Source organism: Erithacus rubecula (genome assembly GCF_903797595.1).
Source record: "Erithacus rubecula genome assembly, chromosome: 11".
NCBI classification, from domain to species: Eukaryota; Metazoa; Chordata; class Aves; order Passeriformes; family Muscicapidae; genus Erithacus; species Erithacus rubecula.
In genome coordinates this window covers 2,893,854-2,917,378 of record NC_136663.1, presented here as the reverse complement: position 1 = coordinate 2,917,378, position 23,525 = coordinate 2,893,854, and the positions used below count along the sequence as shown (strand labels likewise).

The window sequence follows — 23,525 nt, the reverse complement described above, 5'->3', positions numbered from 1 at the left end:
GCTGTTATCTAGAATATCAGAACTATATTAAAATGTCTTTGAGAAAGTAATAAATTAACCCAGAAGTGAGATGTGCTTTTGTTATTGATAGAAAACTAAATCTCACTTCTTTCTTAGTCTTCTGTTAGTGGTGAGTTAACAGGTTTTTTTTACTGCTAGGCTATTCCAAGGTTTGGAGCACAGGATTAAAATGCAAAGGTTGCATTTCAACTATTCAGATCAGTGGGTTTGAATCAGTCCCCTTTGGGAGGGAGGAGGATTGGAGCTAGAACTCTTCCAGGTAGCACTAGTGATATCTATACTATGCATGCCATAAGGCAACTTTGTTTTTTCAGGGAATTGAAATCACATGAGACCTCGACTGACAAACCTTGGCTGTGTAGGTGGTTAAGAGCTGCTGCTGGACAGGTGGAAATTTTCTCTTGGTGATTTCCTGGTGGTGTTTCACAAGTTCTGGCAAATCCCTTGGAAGTGCACCTCGAGCTGATTTGGAAATAGAATAAACCTCTGGAAGTTTGGCCATTACTGGGAAGTTTAGGGAAGAATGTGAAGCAGCTTCTGAAGCTGCACAAGCTGTTGCAGGAGGAGCACTCCAGGCTGAAAGAGCACAATTGCTCCAGAACTATTCCTTGTTGTAAATGGTGAAGGAAAGGTCCCTGCAGATTGTCTGGCACACTGGCCTGGTGCTGTACTGCTCATCTGGGGCAAGTGCCTTATCCCAGGTACAACATTTGCATTTGCTGATCTGAAAGGATCAAAAAGGGGGGAAATGCAAACTGCAGCCTCCCAAATAGCACTGGATGTTCTGCTGTCTATTTGTGCATGGAATGATTTCCTTGATGAGAGCACTGACTGTAGTGAAATAGAGCAATGTGAAGGAGAGTATTGTGTAAAAATGAGTTCTTTGGGAATGTATGTTGTGCAATGTTTGGTTCCACACAGAGCTGTAAGCAGGACATTGTCCTTAGAGCTTGCTGGTCAGCCTGTTCTCTGTTCTGACACTGGTGTCTTGTGTCCTTAGCAAAGTGAGCCTAAAGGGATGCTGAATCAATTTATAGTTCAAACTTTCTGCTGTTTCTTAAAGCTTGGCCTGCTGAACTGGTTTTTATTGGCAAGTGGTAGAAGAACAGCAATGTTAGAGCTGCTGAAATTAGAGTAATGTTTAATTTGCATCTTTGCATTCTGTAAGTAAGAGTTTAGTCTCCTGTGGATGATGCTCACACAAGTCATAGCTCCAGAGGGCTTCATGAAGATCCATGAGTCAGGGAGCAGGAAGGGAAAGGCCCCTGGAGTTTGTGATAATTCATCTGCCTTGGAGAGAGTGTTTGGTACTGGAGAGGCTGCAGCAGTGGCTGCAGGGAGAGAGAAACACAAAAAATTGGGTTATGTTTTATGAATTTGGCCTGATTCCCATAATATTCTGAGATTTCTTTATTTTCTTGGATTGAGCAGGACAGTAATTAGTGCTGGCAGTCATTAGTTGAATGAGACCATGTTTATGTCTATGGATGGTAAAAAATGCATATAAAAAATCCATTTATGACTTGTGTCCCAAGCAAGCTGCTGTGTTATGTCCTGCCAGCTGATTCCTTGTCAAATCAGAGGCTATTCCATCAAGAAATGAACTGTTCCTGTTCTTCAGTTCTTCCCCAAACCTTTATTGGGTAAAAGGTACCAAATACAGGGCTAAGCTTCAGGTTGTCTGGCCAATGTGTTTTGTTTTATTTATAACCTCATTGTGATTTCTATATGTTACCCTTAAAAATAATGGAAAATTATTCATTGTAATCAATGTCTGGTAATGGGAAAAACTTGAAAACTGGTGTCTTCAGGTCACACTCTTCTGTTGTGTGCAGTGAATCCATATCTAGTGGTCTTATAAACCTTTCTTTTCCACTGAATATGAGCTGGGACATATGTCTGTCAAATTTTATTGTGGTTTTGCACTTTATTATTCAAGTTACCTGAGTAGCTAAAAGATAAGTTTCTCTTAAGGATTTCTGATACAGCAGTTAGTGTTGCAAAAATGCTCTTAGAAAATTTCTGCTGTGAATGTGGGTTATAACTGCTATGATAATGTTAACATACAGAAAAGCAATCTAATAAACAAAATAAAACTTTGTATATTTGTTAATGAAGCAAAGAACCGTCTTAATCACTTGTTTTGATTTTTCCTCAGCCTGTAAAGAAGTGAAGAAAAGCTTAGGCTGCCTTGTTTCTGGCTGGAAGCTTTAATGCTGATCACAGATTTGTGTCCAAGTCTGTGAGGTGTGCCAGGTGCCCAGCTCAGAGCAAGGTTTATCTTGAGCTGACAGGAAGTGGTGAGTATGAAATCTCACAGTGTGCTGGTGTCAGACCTTCCTTGTCTCCAGCCAGCAGGAGCAGATAGTGTCAGTCTGGATTAAACATTATCTTTTCTTATGATCTTAACTAGATAACCACCAAAGTGCTCTTTCTTAATGTGCTTTTCAGAGCTCACCCTGTGTCCAGGGAAGTCTTGTTTGTTCTGTATCTCTTCATCCCACAGAGGATCTGCCTCTCTCACTTGGGTGGGGAAGGAAAAGAAAGTTGTGGAGACAAACTTTCTACAAATCCAAGCTTTGGATTGCTACATTTATTTGATTTCCCCTTCAGACTGGGGTAATGTGTGCAATAGCAATAATTGGATTGGGCACAGCAGTGATTATCCCTTGCCTTTGGAGGAGGCCCTGGCAGTTCTGCCTGAGAATGTTGCTGTGCTCAGCCTGGCTCATCTTGCCCAGGATTCCCTGTGGGCAGTTTGTGCTGGGAGCTGTGGGAGCTCCCTGGGCTCTGCACACTCATCCTGGGCATTGGTGCACTTGGGCATTTCCACTCCACTCCTTGTCCTCATACACATCTGGCCAGGTGCTGCTTTTGAAAGAGAACAATAGGGAGCAGGAGCAGAGGCACAGCCCAGCAGCAGCCTCAGTGCTGAAAACCAGCCCTGGAAAGATGCTCCTGGGTCATTTGGCTTCTCTAAGAGAAGTTAAAAGGTACTGTAGAATGTTGCCCAGTTCTATTTTAAAGCCAGCCTCTTTGTCCTCATTCCTCTTGTTAGATGTCATTGCAGAACAGGCTGAAAAAATAAAAAAACCCTTCAAATACTGAAGTTTAATATGCTCCATAAATTTAATTTATGATGAAGAATTCACTAACCTTGGCTATAACCAACTGTTCTTTTTCCCTCTTCTCCACTTGGGAGTCCTGGGATGAATTTTGTACCACCATGGGCTTCACAATCCCAAGGGTTTGGACCTCTAAACAGAACAAGGTGTTGGGCAATGCTAAATTTGCTCCTTTGAGGCTGAGACAAAACAATTTTTTCCTCATGCTGTAGCACAAGCTTGAATTTTACTACAAAACTCATTGTGCTGGTGACTCCAAGGGAGAGGAGGAGGGTCTGGAGAGTTTCTGTCCCCTCCTGCCCCACAGCCTGGCTGTGACACAGACCTTGATGTCTGAGACAATGCAGGATGTTTCCCCCTAGGATTTCTTGTTGAATTGCCTGAGCATTTTCTCCCTGACTTCTTATTTTGCACCTTGTCCCCTTGCCCCATCCAGGCCTGGCTGCTGTGACAGCTGGGGGAGCAGAAGGGGCAGAGGCAGCACATTGTCACATTGGGGACTCCTGCAGGGCAGGGGATCTCTTCCCAACTCTAGCATGGCATCCTCACCATTATTATTGCCAGATTTGGGTAAGTTCATGGCTTTAATGTTCATTTAAGGGCCAGGAGTGGAGCTCAGCAGCACTTGAGGTGCAAGGCTGTGAATTTGGGCTGCACTATCAGAGTCTGTGATGATGTGATGAAGGGTTTTATCTCTTCCCTCTCCCTGCCACCTTGCAGTGCTGCTTATCAGCATGCAGAGATCAGAAATGCTTTCCCTGGCAGCACAGCAGCCAGAATCTGCAGTTCAGGAATCAACCATCCCACAGAACGTTGTGTTGTTGGGTAAAGATCACTTCAGTGGAAAGGTAGGTTACACTCTGCCATTGCTGCTCCTTTGGAATTTGTTTCTTGCTATTAAAGGTTTATAAATCATGAGGATTCCTTTGCTGAGCAGTAACCAGAGTGGCCTGGGGGGAGGCTGAGTTGTTTTTGTGGGGACTGTCAGTGACACTTCAAGCATGAAAGGAAGAGACATTAAACTCCTCCAAGAACCAAGAGGAAGGGAAGTTGAGTTCTTCTCACTCTAGAGACAGAAGTGTTCCTCTTAGTTATCCAAGAAGGAAAAGTGTTTTTTAGTGCTGTAATTCCATTATTGGTGACAAGGTAAGCAAAATAGATTTTCAATTGCTGATTTCTAATGCAAGCTCAGATCTGCTGTATCAACACTTGTGAATTTGCATTTGCTATCACAGTCAGAGGAGTGATTCCACCTTATGGATAGAAAAATTTCAGAGAATATTTTGTACTATTTCACTAAGTTAAGAAGTATAAAACCCTATATCTAAATTAGACCTGTCTTTGACATTTTATTATTTCATAATTGTAACTCCTAGACTTTCCATAGTAGGTAATTGCTTTTTTCCCTGAAGCTGCCTTAGTCTCCAAGGATAAATGATGGGTGAAATAGATGCCTGAGTTCCTGAAGTTTTAAAGTAAAGAGAATAAAGTATGAGCTAAAAGTATAATTCACTTAGTCTCCCTCCTTGCTGCTGGGTATATAATCTCCAATAGAGCCACAGTGAAAAATACTGTGAAAAAAATTGAGCTCAAAAAACTGAGCTCCAACCTTTAAGAAAATGCAAATGCTTTCATGGTGAGTGAATTTCTTAACTAAAATGTTAATTGGAAGGATTTTGCTTTGCTTGTTGAGGAAAACGTGGTAACCATTTTTTCCCTGCTGTTTGCACAGCCTTGTGGTATTAATAATTTTGTGTGGCTCTCTACAGCTGCTTAATGAGTGACAAACAGAATTTTCTTAAGTGGTTTGGAATGGGAGAGCAGAAATTTCTTACCAAGCTGTAATGCAAAAAGAATAACTAATATTGCTTGGGAAAGTTAAGAAGAAAACCTCTCAGAATCACAGGGTTGGAGAAGAACTCCAAGATTGGACTCAATTTTTGACTGATCCCCACCAGCCCAGGGCACGGAGTGACACCTCCAGGGATGGGGAATCCCTTCAGTCCTCTAGACAATCCCTGCAAGATCCATATCTCAGTAAAATCCCCCTGGGATCCTTTAGCCCAGCCCCAGTATTTAGGCAAAGTCTTGTCAGACACAAATTTAATGCACCCCACAAAGAGCCATGGTTGCTGCAGGTAATGGGGGAAAAAAAATCCCACCTTATTTCTATTCAGTAAGAATTACAAAGTGTAAGGGGCAAAGCAAATGGAATTGCAGCTGAGTTTTACCTGCCTTTTTTACATGACTTTAAATATAAAACCCAAAGCAAATGTTTAACAGTAAGGCCTTGTGCAAGTCAGTATTTTTCATTTGAACTGAGCTGTTCTTTTCAAATCCAAATGTCTGCATTACCAAGACATAAAAGCAAAGTATGGGTTTAGTTTTTTTTTTCTCTTCCAGCACAAGGAAAGACTTTTTTTTATCATGAAATAGGAGCAATACCAAGTGCTGACAGTGCCAAAGTGAGTGAAGTTCAACCTGTTGACCTCTTGCTATCTGGAGCTTTTTCTCATGAACATGCAATAATGGTTCTGTAATTCCCTGCCAATAGAAGGCAGCAAGCTGCATTAGCAGAGCAATGCAGGAGGAGAGTGGAGCTGAGGTGGGAAAGCACCTGTTGCCCTCTGGCAGGCAGGCAGGAATTAACCAGCAAAGCAGTAATTAAGAATCAAAGCTGCCCCTTGGCCATTCTCATTTCCTGGGGTGTCAGCTGTGATGTGTGACCTTGTCCCAGGGTTTGTTCCACAGGGATGTGGAGCCCAGGGGACATTCCTGTGTCCTTGTGCTGTCTCCAGTGAGGGAGGGAGGCAGAAGCCCATGGTGTGAGCTGCTGTGGATTTATTTACCCTATTCTTGGACCAAAACAGCACCATCCACATCCCCCTCCACATTTTGTGGGCTGCAGTTCTAGGCGGTAGAGAAGGATGAGGTGTAAAAACTCCTCATGACAGTTCATTTAATGAATTTGGTGCCAAATCAGAATAAGGAGTAAAGAATAAAGAATCCCTTTATTCCTCCAGGCTGTGAATTTGTCCCTGAGCAAAGCTCTGGGTTGCTGGCTGTGGGGAGTGCCCTGTGTCCCTGAGCTCAGGGCAGAACCTCCAGCCCAGACTTTGTGTTTTTTCCAATTCTACAGCAGCTTTTGAGGCTGCTGGGGATGGATGGGGCTGCTTTGCACAGGAACCTCCACACACATTTATTCCCACTGCCCATCCACTGGGCTGTGTTCTGTGCTCTGCCAGCTCCAATTCCAGCTCTTCCCCGAGCTCTCTGTCACTGCCCTTCGAGCCCAGCTCCAGGAGCAAGTGGAGAAGTTCATCATCAAAAATGCCTGAAGTAAATGGGTTTTTCTGGAAAGGTTCAGCTGCAAACTGCTGCTGCTCCTGCTCATCTCTAGATTGTTTGTCTCTCTGAATTGAGGACCTGGAACTAAATTTTACCAGCTGGCAGCTTTGTGGGTTTTCTGAGTTCCTAAAAGCCAATTGAAAACCTTGTACCTCCTGCTGCCTGTGTGCCTCACGGGCAAGGCTTGCTACTTCTCTCTTTCCAAAATCCATTTGGAGCAGAATTATGTGGTAGAAATTAATGAAAAACACGGACTTGACATTTATTTTCTTGACCTCTGCAAACATTCCCAAGTGGTGAGTGTTAATCTTGTGGGGTTTGTTTTTTGGTGGGGGGCCAGGGGATGATGATTACAAATTAGTTAAAGCTTTAAATAATGTCTCAAGATGTTCCCCTATTAATTCATAAACCTGGGGTCACTCACCACAGTGGAAGCTGGGTAAGAATTTTGGTTTTACACAGACTGTCCCTGCCCTGCTGGAATCTCCCCTTGCCATGGAGCAGAGTTGTAAAAGCTGTTGCACTCCTCAGATTTTTGTGACTGAATTAGCAGCAGAAAGCAGAAATATCATTTTGTATGAATTTTATCCCTGAGCTGTTAGAGCTGGAAAAGCCAACACTCAATCTACATCTCATAATACACTTACAATTCTCTTCCAGTCTCCATGGTAAAAATCTGATTTTAGGCTGATTTAGCTCCATGAAATAACTTAAAACTGGACAGGAAAACTCACACTATGGGGAATGGAGCATGAAAATTTGAAGGACAGTGTTGGAAATTATGGAATTAAGCACTGAAATAAGGTTTGAAATTTTCCTTAGACCAAGTGTGGCACTGGAACATCATTGTTATATTATTATATATAATTATTAAATAATAATTAAATTACTAGTAAATTTTATTAAATGATTGTGTTGTTATTGAAATAATAGTAATAATAATATTTCCCAAGAACAAAGGAAAGCTCTGCAGTCAGTCCCTGCACACTTTAGAGTGCTGCAGTGTTTGGAATGAGAAACATTTAATGTGAGCAAAGGCAAATCACTGACAGAGTGGGAACACTCCAGAATTAGATGGTATCCTCTAAATATTTCAGAATTAAGATAAAATAAATAAATCAGTATCTTTTCAGCTAAAGAGCTCAGATCATTTTCTACATGGATTATATTGCCAGGAGAAAATCAGAGCAGCAAATACTGGAGGAAAATAGTCATAATTTGTAGGAAATGGTTGTGTGGAAGGTGAAAATATTAAATGTTTCACTCATCTATCTGCTGAATGTTTTCTTCCTGGAGCAGGAAAATGCTCAGGTGCCTTAAATTGGGCCAGAGCAGTGGCATCCTTACCTGGACACAAATCCTCCTCCCAGGCTCAGGTGCTGCTTTATTCCAGGTGCTCTGTGATGTTTTAACTCCCTTTTGCCAGAGACAGGAATGGAAAAAACCCAAAAAGGGGTTTTGTCCAGCTTCTGTATGGTTAAATAAGTTTTATTTACCTCAGAGACAGAATTTCTGAGCTTTGGGTGTTTTTTTTTTTCTAAAGCTCAGGTGTTTCAACAACATTCTTTAGCATATTTCTTGATTTTAAAGCTTGTTTATTGAACTCAAAAATGAACTGTGGTGCCTGTCTTGGCAAATCATTGCCCTAATATGGAATAATTAGCAATTACTGTATTTTTCTCTTTACTACAGGCACCTAAGTAACAGTTCTAAGCAGCCTGACCATGGTGAGAGTTTGAGAGTCCCATGCTGCAAAAGTGGGACTGGTTGGGTACACACAGAACAGACTGAGAGGAATGTTACATTTGTTTTTACAAACAAGCTGCAGATCTGCTGGTAGATAAGGGTAGCACTGAGAGATAAAAGAAACAATGGGAAGGATTGCACTGATTGATGAATGGGAAAAGAGATTTGCCTTTACAAACAAACTGTAGGTTTGCTGATAAATGAAATTGGATATCAGAAGATGAAAGAAGCAATGGGGAAAACTGTGAATTCTACAAGAATTAACAATTAAAAGGGAGGGTTGTGCATTAGAGGGGAATCTCAGGTGTCAGGTGTTTGGGAAGTCTGTGCCTCTCAAGTACCTCAGCTAATGGAGAAAGAGAGGGAAATGAGGCAGGGAAATTGGGATAAAAGGAGGCTGTGTCCTCCAGAAATTAGAGAAATCCCAGAGGAATGCCCCATGGCCTCTCCCTTTTTTGGAATAAAGCAAAAAGCACACCTCTGTCTCCATTTTGGACATAAACCTCTGGGTTAATTTTTCGTGGGTTAATTTTCCTGCCAAGATGCTCTGGGTGTTGAGGGATGGATGGGTCAAAGAAGGATTGTGGTCAGTGGTGTGAGAGCTGTGAGAAGGTGAGATCCTCCCTTGAGTGGTTCTCTGAGTCAGAGCAGGTGGAGCAGCCTCAGCAGGGTCAGGGGGTGTTTTATGGCTCTGGGGGGCTCTGGGGTGGGTTGGGAAGGTGGGTGAGAAGTTCAGGCTCTGCTCAGAACTGTCGTGACTGCAGCCACAACCAGAGAGGCTGTAAGGAGATCAGGGACATTGATTAATCTTTTTGTCATCAGAGATTAAACCTTTGGCTCATTCAGAACCTGCTCAAGGTCAGGAGAGAGGTTATGAACCTCTCCTTCAATATTTGGGATGGACCAGAGGAGAGCTGCTGTGCCAGGGGCTGTGGGTGGGATTGGGGATCTCAGTGCTGGCTCCTGCACAGGGACATCCCCCTTCCCCAGCAGCAGCTCTGGGCTCTGCTGGACCCCTGGCAGGGGAAAGAGCCCAAATGGCCTCAAGGTGGAATGTGAGTCCTTGGGAAACCTTGTGTAACTCGCTGGGGACAGGAAATGGGATCAATCTATAAATACCTGGGGCTTATCTCTACCTAGGGGAGGTTTAAAGGCTGCTGAGCCACTGCAAATATTTTCACTGTGCCCATCACATGCCCTGGCTGGGCACTGGTTGGGGCCAGAATCTGCTCCTTGCCTCCTTGACTGCTGTAATTTGATTTTTATTTATTTTATTTATTTTAGGGGGGATGTCTGGGCTTTGTTCACTTCCCAAGTGACAGATTTGGCTGCAGGAGCCAGGGCTGGGGGGCCAAGTGGAGCAAATCCTTGAGCACCTGGGTAAAATAAACTCATTTTGTGTGTGTACATGGTGCTGTGAGACAGCAGCAGCTCCCTCCAGCCCCTACAGAGGTCCTGGAAATTGTAAATTGCTCAGAAAGGGGCTGGGGGAGTGCTGATATAATGTGAGGATCAATTGAAGCTCCACTCTGGTACAGAGCTAAGTGAGCTTCTTCAGCACCAAATTCTCTTGGAATAAAAATGTCACTTTGGACAGATTGCATCTAGCTCTAAAAATGGATCAAAGCTTGCAGTTAACTAGAAAAATAGAAGTGTGTGTATATGGGGAGAAAATTATTAAAAAATCAGGATTACTTAGCTCAACATTTGCAAAAGAAAGTTTTATCCTTTTTTTAAAACAATTAAATATTAGGCATTGGTTTTTATTTCTTTAAATCTGAATTAAAATGTCTCTGGTAAAAGAAAACTCCTGATACAGCTTGAAGATTTTTTTATACATTGTGATGAGAAAAGTGATTTTGATCTGTTTCCCTCTGAGTCTGAGTTGTTCCCTCTGCAAAGCATTTAACAGGGATTGCTCAGCACTTCAAAAATCAGGGTGTATCTACATTTTATAAAGCAGAGATCCTCAGTGTTATGAGTGAAAAAAAATTATTCTTCAAATACATCATTTGCAGTCTAAACTCACATGATAATGTAAAACACAGACTGGCAGAAACAGCAGTAAGAAAATATTCATGGATTGATACAAGAATTAGCTGTAATTTTTTATGGAGCCGAATTTCACTTTATTTGTTGTTGGTGTTTAGCAGAGAAATGAGTCAGCATTTAAGAGGATTGGCAGGAACTTGTCCTGAAGAGCTGGGATTGTGTCCCTGACTTCATTCCCCACTGCCCCCCTTGTCCTGTGCCCAAAATAAGCACTCACAAAAATTGCTGGTGAAGAATAACTGCAGAATTTGGGGTCAGAGGTGTGCAGAAGGACACATAGAATAACAGATGTAATTTAGAATAAATAATCTGAGGATATTCCTGAAGAGACAGGGAAGATCCCAGCCAGATTCAGCAGAGCAAGGAACCCAAAATTCTGCTGCAGTGCCCAGTGGATTGGCTGAAATGAGTTTGTGTCCAAAGCTCACACCAAAACCCAACCCCTTTTGTTAGAACTGGAAATAATTGACATTTTTGGAGTGATTGTCCTGCAGAGGAAGCAATCAGCACAGTGCATTCCCCAGGGAATGGAAAGTGTTGGAATTACCTTTTTTTGAAATTCCCTTGTCACTCCAGCTGTAGATTCCAGTGAGCAGTGACAGATCTGCTTCATCCCCTGCAGTGGGATAAACTCATCCCTGAAATCCAGGAACAGCCCCAGAACTGGCAGCTCTGACTAAAATTCTAAATATTTATGTGCCTCCTATTTTTTTATTTTATTGCACCAGTATTAAATGTTGGCTTACAGTGAGATCAGGTCTGGTCTTCTGTGTCTAAACCCTTTGTGCAGTTTCAAATCTCTCTCTCTAGATTTAAAACCTGGCAATAATTATTGCAGTTTATTATTTATTTTGATAATTAAAAATGATAGATGTGTGTTTTAAAATATGATAATAATCCAGATAATTTTAGGGTCTTTCAGAACTGATGGCATGGGTGCCACTCCCACTGAAGCTGTTTTTTGCTCCTTGGTAAATGCAATTTTAGCTTTGTGAGAAGACAAACTGTAGTTACATTCTTGCCCTTTTATCTTGTATTATTTATAAACATCAAGGTTTTTTGGTAAGTCTTTCCTAGGCTGAGGGAGGGTATCATGGCATTCATTTATATTTCTGGGTAATGAAGAGTGTGGGGAAAATGTAGTCAGGTAAAAGTCCAGTACTGGAACAGTTACATATATAAATATAAATTGGTCCTGAATAATTTAGATATGCAATTTTATTAGAGCAGCTTGTCTGTGGTGCAGCTGTCCTGTGGGAACTGTAAGAAGAAAACAGAAATTACCAAACAGCAAGAAAATATCCAATTGATGCTGGAGCAAAGTGAGAGATTATTAACTTTGGGGCAAGACTCTGTTTTTAGCTGCTCCCAGCATCAGAGGCTTCAGTGGCATTGGAGGTTTGCTCTGCTGCTCTATCTGTGCATGACCTGAATGAAATGCAGAGGCAGGAGGGGAATTTATCCCTGAATCATGAGGTGATGGGAATTACAGCAGGAAAGGAACTCTCTCATGTCATTTAGTCCTTTCCCTGGGCACTCAGAACATGAATTCAGCCTCGCTGTTCGAGCTGCTTCTAATATTCAGGATAAATTGCCCTCATCCTTGCTGCATACCATTCCTCACATTTATAATCATTGTACTACACTAAACAGGCTTTTTTCTATTTGTGCTGGCTGCCTTCAATGACTCCCACACTTTGTCACCCCTTGTTTGTCACACCCAGGCTGGACACTCTGGTGCCTTTCAGCCTCCTGTGAGAAACCCCCTCTGCCTCATTAGGGAAAACATCCACAGCAGGGATATTGAAACATCAAAATGCAAAAATCTGCTGGGTGAGGACTGTTAATAGGATGGGATCTCCGTGCTGGAGTTGGTGGAACTGCCTGGACAAATGCCCTGTTGGGAAACTCCAAGTTCTGTTTTTCCTCTTCCAGTGCAAAGCAGCGTGGGCAGCAGGTGAGGGAGGGGATTCTGCTCAGGTGAGACCCCACCTGTGCTGCTGCCTCCAGCCCGGGGTCCCCAGACACCAGAGGGACTGGGGCTGCTGGAATGAGCCCAGAGGAGCCATGGGGATGTTCCAAGGGCTGGAGCCCCTCTGGAGACACCTGGGACAGCTGGGGATGCTCACCTGGAGAGGAGAAGGATCCAGGGAGAGCTCAGAGCCCCTTGCACTGCCCAAAGGGGCTCCAGGAGAGCTGGAGAGGGGCTGGGGACAAGGGATGGAGGGACAGGACACAGGGAATGGCTCCCACTGCCAGAGGGCAGGGCTGGATGGGATTTTGGGAAGGAATTCCTGGCTGGCACAGATTCCCAGAGCAGCTGTGGCTGCCCTGGATCCCTGGCAGGGTCCCAGGCCAGGCTGGACATTGGGGCTGGAGCACCTGGGACAGTGGGAGGTGTCCCTGCCATGGCAGGGGTGGCACTGGATGGGGTTTAAGGTCCCTCCAACCCAAACCATGCTGGGATTCCAAATCAGCTCTGTCTGTGAGCTCTGAGCTGTGCCCACTGCTCTGCTTCCCTTTCTGCAGCTCCTGGAGGGCAATGCTGCCCTGGATCAAATGCTCCTTCACAATTTCCCCTTGCTCAGGGCAGCTGTGGGTGCTGGAGCCCTTGCAGACTCAATCCTTTACTGGGATTTGCTTTTTGCCCTGTTCAGGATGAGAAAGCTTCAGATCCCCAGCAGGGAAATTCCTGAGCTGAGCTGGGCTGAGCTGCTGTCCCTGCCAGGAGCCCCTCCTTGGAGAAAGCTTTGCAGGGTGGTTTGAGAAATGGTCTCAAGGATGAAGTCAGTCACTGTCACACAGCTGAAAACCCAAGGCTGTGCTTGTTTTCAAGCAGCTTTAGCTCTGCATTTTCAGTTTTCACAGCATTGTCTGAGCTCTCCCCATTCTGAGCACTACCATGAAGAAATTTGTTCCATCTCAGCTCCTGCTCCTTTCCCCCACTTTTCTCCTCTATGAAGTTTATAATTTGCCTCATAGTTTGATGCTATGGAAATTACTTTAACATCACCTTTTAGTCAGATGTTCCCCCAGGAGCCTGACTTACAATACAATTTAGTCAGAAACGAATTTGTCTTTGTAACAAACTGCAAATTACCAAGCTCATGAAACACCACTTCTCATAAATGCCTCTTACAGCCTTGCAGATTTGAGTCCTAGAGCAACAATCAGGCTTCAACCCTTCCTTATTTGTCTTTCTGTACAGGCTGCAGAGCAGAAATTACAAAAGGCATTTTGGGTTTCAAGTGGAAAGGGAATCTGTTGTGATCATACAGAGAACTGTGCATTTCTGGGAGAACAATAATTGTGTTTGTAAACATTGGTGCCAGCTTTGCTGTGCTGAGGGAAGTGAGCAGCAGCATGGACAAAATTCAGGCCATGGAGGAGAAATCCCTCCAGAGCTGTATTTCTCAGAAATGGGAATGGTATCAATGAGGAATGGTTGGAAGTGGTGGTTCCCAGGCATTCCCTCTTTATCCCAGCCCCAGAGCTGTGTCCTGCATGGCAGGGCAGTGTTTGCCCTCTCTGCATCCCCTCCTGGTCCATTCTGAAGCATTCCCACTCCTTGGAATGCTGATGCCACTGGAGTCCCCCAGCCCTGAGCACCCTCACCCAGGGCACTGGTGAGTTCATGTCCTTGCTCTCTGCCAAGTCACCCAGCACATGCACAAATCCCTGGCAGGGACAGCCTGCAGCAGCCTGGAACTGCAGCAGGATCCAACATCTCTAATCCCCACTGACTGCAGTTCATCATGGGGAAATTCCTTAATGGCCTTGCTACCAGCCTGCAGGTGAAGCTTAATATCTTTAAAAATGATGTGCCTGCTCCTGTATGGATCAATTTCTTGAATTGCTTTATAGCTGTACATAGTTCTTCCTTAAATGCCTTTATTTCAAGTGCAGCCAGTGTACTCCTGCTGGCATGGAGAGAGTCTGGTTTACTAGAATTGTTCTTCAGGATTGCCAAAGGATTTCCACAGAATGGTTTGGGTTGGAAAAGATTTAAATATCATCTAATTTCACCCCTCCCATGGACAGGGACACCTTCCACCAGACCAGGATGTTCTGAGCTCCACCCAACCTGGCCCTGAGCTCCTGCTTTCTACTCTCATCTCATCTTAATTGTTCTGCTAAAAGCTTGAAAATGAGTTCTCCCTACTAATTTACCATGATTTATTAAGATGACTTTGTGTATTGTGCCAATATTTTTTCACCTGTGTGTGTGTCACCCATCAGAGTGAATTATTGCACCAGTTAGAGGGTGGCTGTGATTTCATCTGATAAATCACCTTGAAGAAAAGAGAAGATGGAGTTTGGAAAATAACTGGGTGAAATTACACATAATTGAAGGTGGAATTAAAAGAAAAGAAACCAACATTATATATTATTACTACTGTAAAAAATGGTTACATTTATATAATAGATGAAAGATGTCATCCACTCATTTCCTGAGAAATGGGATATTTCATGAGGTTAAAATCTCTGTCTCCTCTGGAGACAGAGTGTGATCCAGGAAAGGTGTGTGGCAAACCTTGCTTGATTCCTTTGATGCCAGATTTATTCCTTGTCTGCACCCAGTTATTGATCCCTGTGTTCCAGGGATGCTGCACAGATCCAACCCCAGCAGAACAGGACATTTCCTGAGATCCACCAGCTCCTGAGAGCTCTTCACATCTCTTCACACCCAGTAAATATTGGTTTAGAGCCTGCCTGTTCATTTGTGTGCACAGCAGATATTCCCACCTCAGCCCCTGGATGGGATTTTTACTGGATCTCCTCCTAAGGGGCTGCCTGATATCCCCAGGTTGTTGGAGACCCTTGCAAAATCAGATTTTCCAGCTTCCCTCTGGTAATTCTGATTTCCTTCAGAGTGTGTGAGCCAGAGATTTCAGACACAAAGGCTTTGCTGCCTCTCATGCACCTGATTATAAAACAAATAGTTTTTAATGCAGCCACATCAGATGAGAAAGGCACAGACTGTGGGGAAGGGGAGTGATTGATGAGCTGAGATCCACAAATGCTGCAAGCCACAAACCTCTCTGCAGCTCCCTTCTCCTTCTTAAGGGAACCTGAAACCAGAGAATAAAATGTGCTGGAGCAGGAGCAGGATGGTGCTGGAATAAATGTGTGTTTATGCAATGAATAATGGTACAGCAGGACCCTGGCTGTTGACACAAAACAAATAACAACTCTTTTATAGAGCCTACCAAAATGTGTTTAGTTGCAAATGAGGAAAATAATAAGCAAGGCAGACCTTCTGCTGTGTGAGCTATTTGTTGCTGAATCCCATTCTGAGGCAAAACCTGGAGATAATTGGTGATTTCTTTGTTATGTTCACAGGTGTTGAGGATCAGGGACATTCAGCATCAGCTGTGCACCCAGAAGATTGCTGGTTTCTTTCCAGAGATCTGAAATTCCATTCTTATCTCTGTCCTAATGAAGCTCAGAGATTCCCCTTTATCTCCCCAATAATGGGCTGATGTTCCTGCAAATGGAGCAAGGAATTTAACAGGGTCAGAGGCAAAGCTGGGGTTGGATCCTGGTCTTGAAGCAGGTGAGGGAAAAAGGTGAATTCATCTTTCTGCATTTCTCTAGAGAGTAAAAAAAACCAAAAAGTGTTTGAAAGTGTGTCACTGGAAAGGATTTCAGAATGTCAGAGGGCTGAAAAGAAACAAGCCCTTACTTTAAAGGGAAATTATCTCAGAATCATAAATCATAGAATGGATTGGGTTCAAAGGGAATTTAGAGCACATCCAGTGCCACCCCTGCCATGGCAGGGACACCTCCCACTGTCCCAGGCTGCAAACCCTGCCCAGCAGGATTTGGGCACTGCCAGGGGTGCAGGGGCAGCCACAGCTGCTCTGTCACCCAACTGTGATGTTTTTGTGGCACTGCAGAGGAAGGTGGGGACTTTGCTTCCCCTCATTCCTCATGGAATTGGCACCTGGGCTCCCCCAGCCTCTCCTGTTGGGCAGGGTTTAATTCTGAGCAAGGTCCAATTCTGAGCAGGGTTTGGTGTTTTAAAGCCACAGAAAACCTCAGGGAACCTCTGGACAGAGAGTTCTCAGGCTAGAGAAACAAATGTTTCTTGAATAGGTCTGTTAGGACTCCAAGAAAAGGTTATTTTAAACTGATGATGAGGAGTTTTGTTGTTTCACTGATGGGAATCTCAGGATCCAGGAGAGCTGAGAAGGACTGGGGACAAGGATGGAGGGACAGGACACAGGGAATGGCTCCCCAGAGGGCAGGGCTGGGTGGGATTTTGGGCAGGAATTGTTCCCTTTGAGGGATGGAATTCCCAGATTTGCTGTGGCTGCCCCCGGAGTGTCCCAGGCCAGGCTGGATGCTTGGAGCAGCCTGGGACAGTGGGAAGTGTCACCATGTCACCCCTGGGTCACCTTTAAGGTCCCTCCCAACCCAAACCATTCCATGACCCCACAATTCTCAGGGGAACAAGGTAAAATGTTGTTTCATGCTGGTTTGGGGAAGAGATGCTTAAATGGCACAGCTAATCCAGGCTGGAATGAAAATCCTGGGCTTGACATGAAATGCTGGGCTTCCAGTTCATTTTTCTGAAATGAAATATTGCTCCAAGAAAGCTGGTAATAAAGTAATACCCACGTGAAGGAGAACAGAGTCATCTCAGTGGAGCTGTAAATACAAGCCTGGTAGTTTATTTAGATGAATCAGCTCCTTCTATAGAGCAAATCTGTCTCCCATCTATAAATGGATGTGATTTAGATTACAGATTTATTTCCCTCAGAGGTTTAGAGTTCTTAGTATCTAGATTTAAACCTATTTTCTTGCCCTGTGGCCTGTGTTTTTTATTACTAAAGCTATTCTTGCTTTTTAGTATCTGGAACCATGGCTGTGAAGATGATAAATACATCTAGGGCAGGTACCTGTGAAACTTGTGGTTTTTGGGCTGAAAATATGTGTTTTTCACCCTCACTGGTCTATTGGTCTTTGATATCCCCCTGTCCTGTGTTTTATTTAATATTTTAATTTTAGAAGCTGCTTTTCTTGAACTGAGCAGTGTCCATCTATTGAATTAAGCACTTTCAGCACCTGCCATTGTTAGACACAGAGCTGGATTTTATCAAAGTTCATTTCTGGCAATGCCACCACACTCAGCTCAGCCAGAGCTGGGTGATTTCCTCCCTTCCCACAGAAAGATCCTGCAAAATCTGAATTTCTCACTTGGGATACTCCCTGCAAGGTTTAAAAGGCAAGTTTAGCTGAGCAGCTGGACACTGAAAATGGGTGGCAATTGCCAGTAAATGTGTTACTAAAAACACCTCCTGAAATTGCCTAAAAGGGGAGAGGAAATCCTTGTGTCACCTCTCCTGCAGAAAACTGGTGTTTGCACAAGCTGGGAAGAGAATTTTGGAGTTTAGTGCTCAAATCAAAGCTGCTTTCAGCATCCTGAGGGTGAGTTGGGCAGGAGTCACCAGCCTGGTAATTGGCTGTGAAATGCTTGTTAGGGCAAGGAAATCTTAATTTTTACTGCTCTGCTAATTAAATCTCGCCAGAGCAACAGTGAAACTGCAGTTTCTAGAATTATCTGGGGTTGTGACCATCACTGTCCATTCCTTAATAAATTTCCCCACCTTTCTGACTTTTATATCACCGCATTTTCTGGCTGTTGAACATTTTACCTGCAACAATAACTTGCATTTCTCAATGCCAGTTCTTAAAATTTATCTTTTTACTTATTTTTCCCTATTTCTTCATTGCTAGATATGAACTTCTCTCTGACACTGCTTGTTGCTCTCAGCCTCAGGAGGCAGCTCTGGGCCATTAAAAATTGCTCTAAAATATCAAAAACTTCAGGTAATGGAGACTTCATTAATTCCTCAAATAATTTCTTTTAGACTTATGTTCTAAAAAAAAAAAGAAAAAGGTTTTAAAAAGATATTCTGGACCTCTTTCCATCACTGTAAATATGAATGTTTGTGTGTACATATGCTTTACTTTGCCTTGGAATACATATTTTATTATTTTATAATTTTAAAAATATTTTTTATCCTTTCATGTTTGTGCAATTGTACTTTTCAATGCTCTTGATTCTGCTAGTTGCTCATAAAAATTTATCTTTATATAGAGGTATGTATTAAACCTTCTGAAATCAGTGATATTATGGCTCCCATCATTTTTTTTAAAATACCCTTTTCCCTCCCCATAACTTTACCAGCACATTTTTGCAAAAGTGCATGATTCCTTAGTATATCAAATAATATTTTCTCTTTTTTTTTTTCCCCACTTCCTTTCATTTCTGAGCACTCTGTGCCCTCTCAGTATCCTCCAATAATCAGCAGAGAGCTCAGAATGCATAAGAAAATACCAACATTTATGTAAAAAGGAAATTTAATTATAATCAGAGCTTAGTTTTGGCTCTGCTTGAGATTGTTTCTAAGGGCAGAAGCAGACTATGTAATTGGGGAAGTATGAAGTGTATTCCTTCTCAAATGGGCTTCAGTAATTAAATAAGAATTTCTAAAGGGCAGCATCATGCTGCCTCACTTCAGTGAATTTTTACAAGGGTACAAGAGGAGGTTTCTGATGGCTTTGGCCACTTTTTGCAGAATAGATCAGTGTTCTGTTGATGGCTTTAAATGATAACAGCAAATGTTGGTTTGTGCTTTGAGGTTTCAGCAGTTTTTTTTCATGTGCTGCCTGCAAACCTTGGGATAAATTCTCAAGTTTGACTGGCACTGGGAAGAAATAGAACATTTAAATCTGGGGTTTGAAAGTCCCAAGGAATAGTGAGAAGTGAATTTGGAAGGTAATGACAGAACCACAGAAGGTTTGGTTTGGAAGGGACCCTGAAGCTCCCCCTGTCCCAGGCTCTCCAAGCCCCATCCAGGATCTGGACACTGCCAGGGATGCTCTTGAGTGCCAGTGCCTGACAGATTTAATTCATAATCACATGATGTGTTTATGAATTTAATGCAGTTGAAAATCCCACATTCTGGTGGTGATTCCTTAGCTTGGCACTGAAGGAAAGCAGCAAGCCCAGCTCTCTGATGGGAGCTTGCTGCAAACAACAGGAGGAATTTGTTGTCCTTGTGCCAAAAAAAGAAAAGAAAAAAGCCCCAGTGATGGTGGATTTTAAATGAAACTTCTCCTAATTTTTAACTGTGATCTTATCACTGGATCCTCAATTCAGCTGCTGTCTCCTCAGCCTCCCTAAATTCCATTTCCCAGGGGCTGCTTTGTCCCTGCTGCTGTTCCAAAGGAGTGACCCAGCTGTCCCCTTGGAATCAGAAATCTTTTCAACGAATTGAAAAGGTGGGGAAAAAAAAAAAAATTAAAAAATCAATGCCAAGCACTGCGTGATTTGCATTTCAGCTTTGAGCCTTTCCCAGGCTCAGAGCACAAATGGATGAGAGGATTTTAATGAAGATGTATAGAGCCAGAGTCTCTATTCCAGCAGCTCCTGCAGCCCCCAGGTCATTAGCTGAGACATAGAGCTGCCTTGGCAGGGCAGGAAATCAGGATTATTGTCATGGGATGCTGGGGGTCAGCACCTCCAGCTCTGCCCCACCAAGCCCCATCCTCCTCCTCCTCCAGCCTTTCAAGGCACTTTCCTGTCTCACAGGTTCATCCACACAAAAATGGCCAAACCCCACAGGGTTTTGTTTTTCACCTGCCTTGCTCAGGGAAATGCTGTTGGGAAAATGGGGTTGGATTTTATCACCCACCCAAACCCCAAGTCACTCACAAAACCCATGACCTGTAATCCTCAATTCAAGGGCTGGGTAACATATGGCAGAAATCCTGCTGGTTTTAACTCAGTTATTTCCAGCTAAATGAGAAAGGCTGTGCCAGAAACCTTACAAAACCTCCCTGGGTTTTGCTGCCCTTTTTGGCAGTCCCCACAAAACCCTGCACTGTCTGAGACTCTTGGAAACCCCAGCAGGAGATTTTAGGGGGAGAATCCTCAGTTAGAGAGAGCTGGCATCATCTGGTCCCTCTGGATAAATTCAGACATTTATCCCTGCAGGGTGCAGGTTTTGGTGCTGGTGTGCTGAAAGGTAACAACAATTAACAGGTTTATAATGCATTTCTGGTTCTGGATGTGCCTCACAGGCAGGAACTTCTCTCCCTAATGAAAACTCTTTTAAAAGGTTCTGTTCTCATTGCTTTGTTGTACACAGATCCAGCCTGTGCCCCTCTGCCTTTCCCCATTATCCAGGATGCTGGAGCTGAGGTTAATGTGAATTAAGCTCTTGGCTTTGTCTAATTAGAAGTGCTCTCAGAGGAAGGTTATTTCAGAGAAGCCCTAATAAATGGTAATAATAATATGCATTTCCTGGAAAAGAGGCTTCTCTTAGTGCTCCATTAGGGCTTGTCTAAATACAAAAGTTCTGCCTTAGAACATTAGGTCTCATCAGGTCTTCTGAGTATTGTACCTGCTTTCCATTTCCACTTTGAAAAAGCTCATTACAAAACCATAACCCTGCTTTAAGTAATAATGAAAAAGCAGGTGCAATGGTGATGCTCTTCAAAGAATAATCTGGAAGCTCAAAGTTTAAGAACAGTCAGAATTTTACATTTCTATCCAGAAGCTGAGGTTGAATGAATCCAGCAGAGATGGTGCAGCAAGGGAATTCCTTATCTCAGTTTTCCTGTCCTGTAAATAAAACTCGAAGATGGAGCCTCCCTCAACCTCACAGACATAAAACAAACTCAGGCAACACCTTTGAAATCGATTCATGCCATGAAATATGCACATGTTGGAATTCCAGCAGGTGAAATGCATCCCAGCTTCCAATGGCAAACATTTCCTCTCAAAGTCCTGTCAGTGTAAGTTATCACTGCATGAATTAGATTGCATTTCAATGAGATCTGCTACCAATGTTTCCCCACACTGCATCTTTTCAAGAGCTGTTTTAATCTGCAGGAGTCAGACTGTAAATGAACCAAAAAACAGCCTAGGAAAAGCAAATGTTGGTGCAGAGCAAAGTACAGTTTTTATTTTTATTGGGTTTTAGCTTGATGTTGGACTAGTCCAGGGAAAACTGGTATACAGATAAAAAAATCCATAGTGAGAGGGGTGTGATGTAGCCACAGTAGCTACTGATTTCTGTCACCTGGTTTTCTCTGCTTATATCTCCTTTTTTTGCTTTATTGATTGTGAATACAACAGCATTTTCCTGCTCTGCCTGTGCTAATTTCTCTCTCTTTTTTTTTTTTTTATATTTCTTAATTTAAAAATCAGTTTGATTTCACAGTCACCATAAAGTTGGTGTTGGCAAGAACAGACCCATTGGATCCTGGCACTAAAGAGGATGAAAACTGTGCCCTGCTGGTACAGGTACTGTACATGTTATAAAAAAAAAGACAGATTGCTGAAATGTATTGTTTGCTGCAGGGTCTTTTTAAGATATAAAAATCTATCAAAGCCTGATTTCCTCCCAGCTGAGTAACTCCCTTGGCTGGTTGGCACCTGGGTGCAGGGAGAAGATTTGGGGTCTGGCTGCACATCACTAAATTGCTTTAAAAGCTGCAGCACACTGAAGAAATGCCTTCCCAGACCTCTTGCAAAGTTGTTCTCAATAAATCCCATTTCAAGCCATGGATCTGTGCATGGCCAGGTGCCTCCTGCACTGGATTGACTCAGCATGGACTTCCTAAGGCTTTGCTCTCTCTGCTTTGCAGTAGACAAGAAAAGACACTTTAAAATGGTTCAGGATCATCAAAGACTGAAATGATAAAGAACACTTCTCTGCTAGGTATTCATGCCATTCTTATGAAAAATATTGAGGCATAATCTCCAAACTTTATATTTGTAAAGTCAGGGTTTCCAAGAATGCAGATGTTCTCTGTCTGCAGCTCCTCAGTGTGAGATGAGGAATTACTTTTGTGTCCCTGTCTGTTTTCAAACCCCCCAAACAAATATCTCTGCCTTTTAGGATTGAAATTCAGGAAGGAAAACACCTGGGCTCAGCACCAGGTATTGGAAATGCACTGAGAGAAATGCCTTTAGTGCCAGAGGTGTGTGCTGCCTCTCTCTGTGTTTTGCAGTGTGCATTTACAGTATTTACTGGTTTTATGGAATAACTCCCAGCTGCTCCCAGGGATGGGAACAAACTGCTGCTGTCCACATGTGCCTGCACAGGAATTATGGCTCCTGAGTAGCCAAAATTCCCTCTGAACCTCTGGATCCATGATGTTTGCAGTGAACCAGGAATAATGTTCATCATTACACTGTTTTCAGCAGAGAGCTGGGTCTAAACTTCACCTTATTCAAATGCTTGTTTTGATCTATTTTTTCTTTATTCTTTGAACTCCTAAAGTGAAGCTTTATTTGGCATGGTGAGTAGAAATGCAGTGATAATCTAAAGACACCAATACTCTGTTGCACTCTGTAAAATATTGCTGTAGACAGACTAAATTCTGTTTGCATTCTGCACACAGAGCAGGACTAAAGGTCTCTATTTTGGTGAAGATCAGTGTATTTTTCTTCCTACCAAGCTATTGAACACTGTTGCTTTTCAGCTGGGATCACTTCACTGACTCACCCTTTTTTCTCCCTAAAAGCAAACGGAGAAATTAAAGATAAGAGTTTTGTTAGTGATTATTTCTGCTTGCTATTTCTATCAGGCATTAAATTCCCATTGGTGAAAAGGCAGCCATCTGTTTTCCCTGATTGTAGCTGTGCCATGTCCACCTGTATCTGATATAATCCTGCTATTGGGATTCCTTGGGGAGATAGAAATTTTGCTGTCAGGTTCAGTTTGTCTCTTTCCAATCAATAGATAAACAGGAGTGGAAAGTATTTTATCACTGAAAGGCTTCACTGGAGATTCCTTGGCTTTCACAGAATTCTGTGTGAGTGCTCCTGGGCATGGATGACTGGGAAAACATCCCCACCACTTCAGGTGGGAAGATTCCTGTCCCAGTGGCCAAGATGTGAGTCTCTGAGATCAGGGTGTCACTCTGCTTTGTTGGTATAGCTGTATGAGATATTGCCACGGTTTTTGTGTCTGTTTGGGTCCCTGTAGCCATGATAAGAACATGCTGGGGGCCTGTTCCATGCTGGGTTTGCAGCAGTTCCTGCTTTACCTTTGATTTGTCAGCAGGCAGCATTTTTATGGCAGCTCTGTTCAAAACTCAGCTCGACCTATTAGAAATAATAATCATGTTTAAGCCAGCACACATAAAACAGTCCTGTGGAGTAGTAAGGTGTGACTGGATAAATTTGTTTGTGACTGGTTTATTTGT

General features: G+C 43.0%; 1 long non-coding RNA gene across 1 annotated transcript; it reads left to right on the top strand.

Moving 5' to 3' along the window:
• Positions 1 to 15,606: 15,606 nt before the first annotated feature.
• On the top strand, positions 15,607 to 22,546 carry LOC306806359. Its single transcript, XR_013775457.1, has 4 exons — positions 15,607 to 15,849; positions 17,149 to 17,193; positions 21,520 to 21,615; positions 22,214 to 22,546. It is a non-coding gene; the product is annotated as an uncharacterized lncRNA (long non-coding RNA).
• The last annotated feature ends 979 nt before the right edge of the window (positions 22,547 to 23,525 follow it).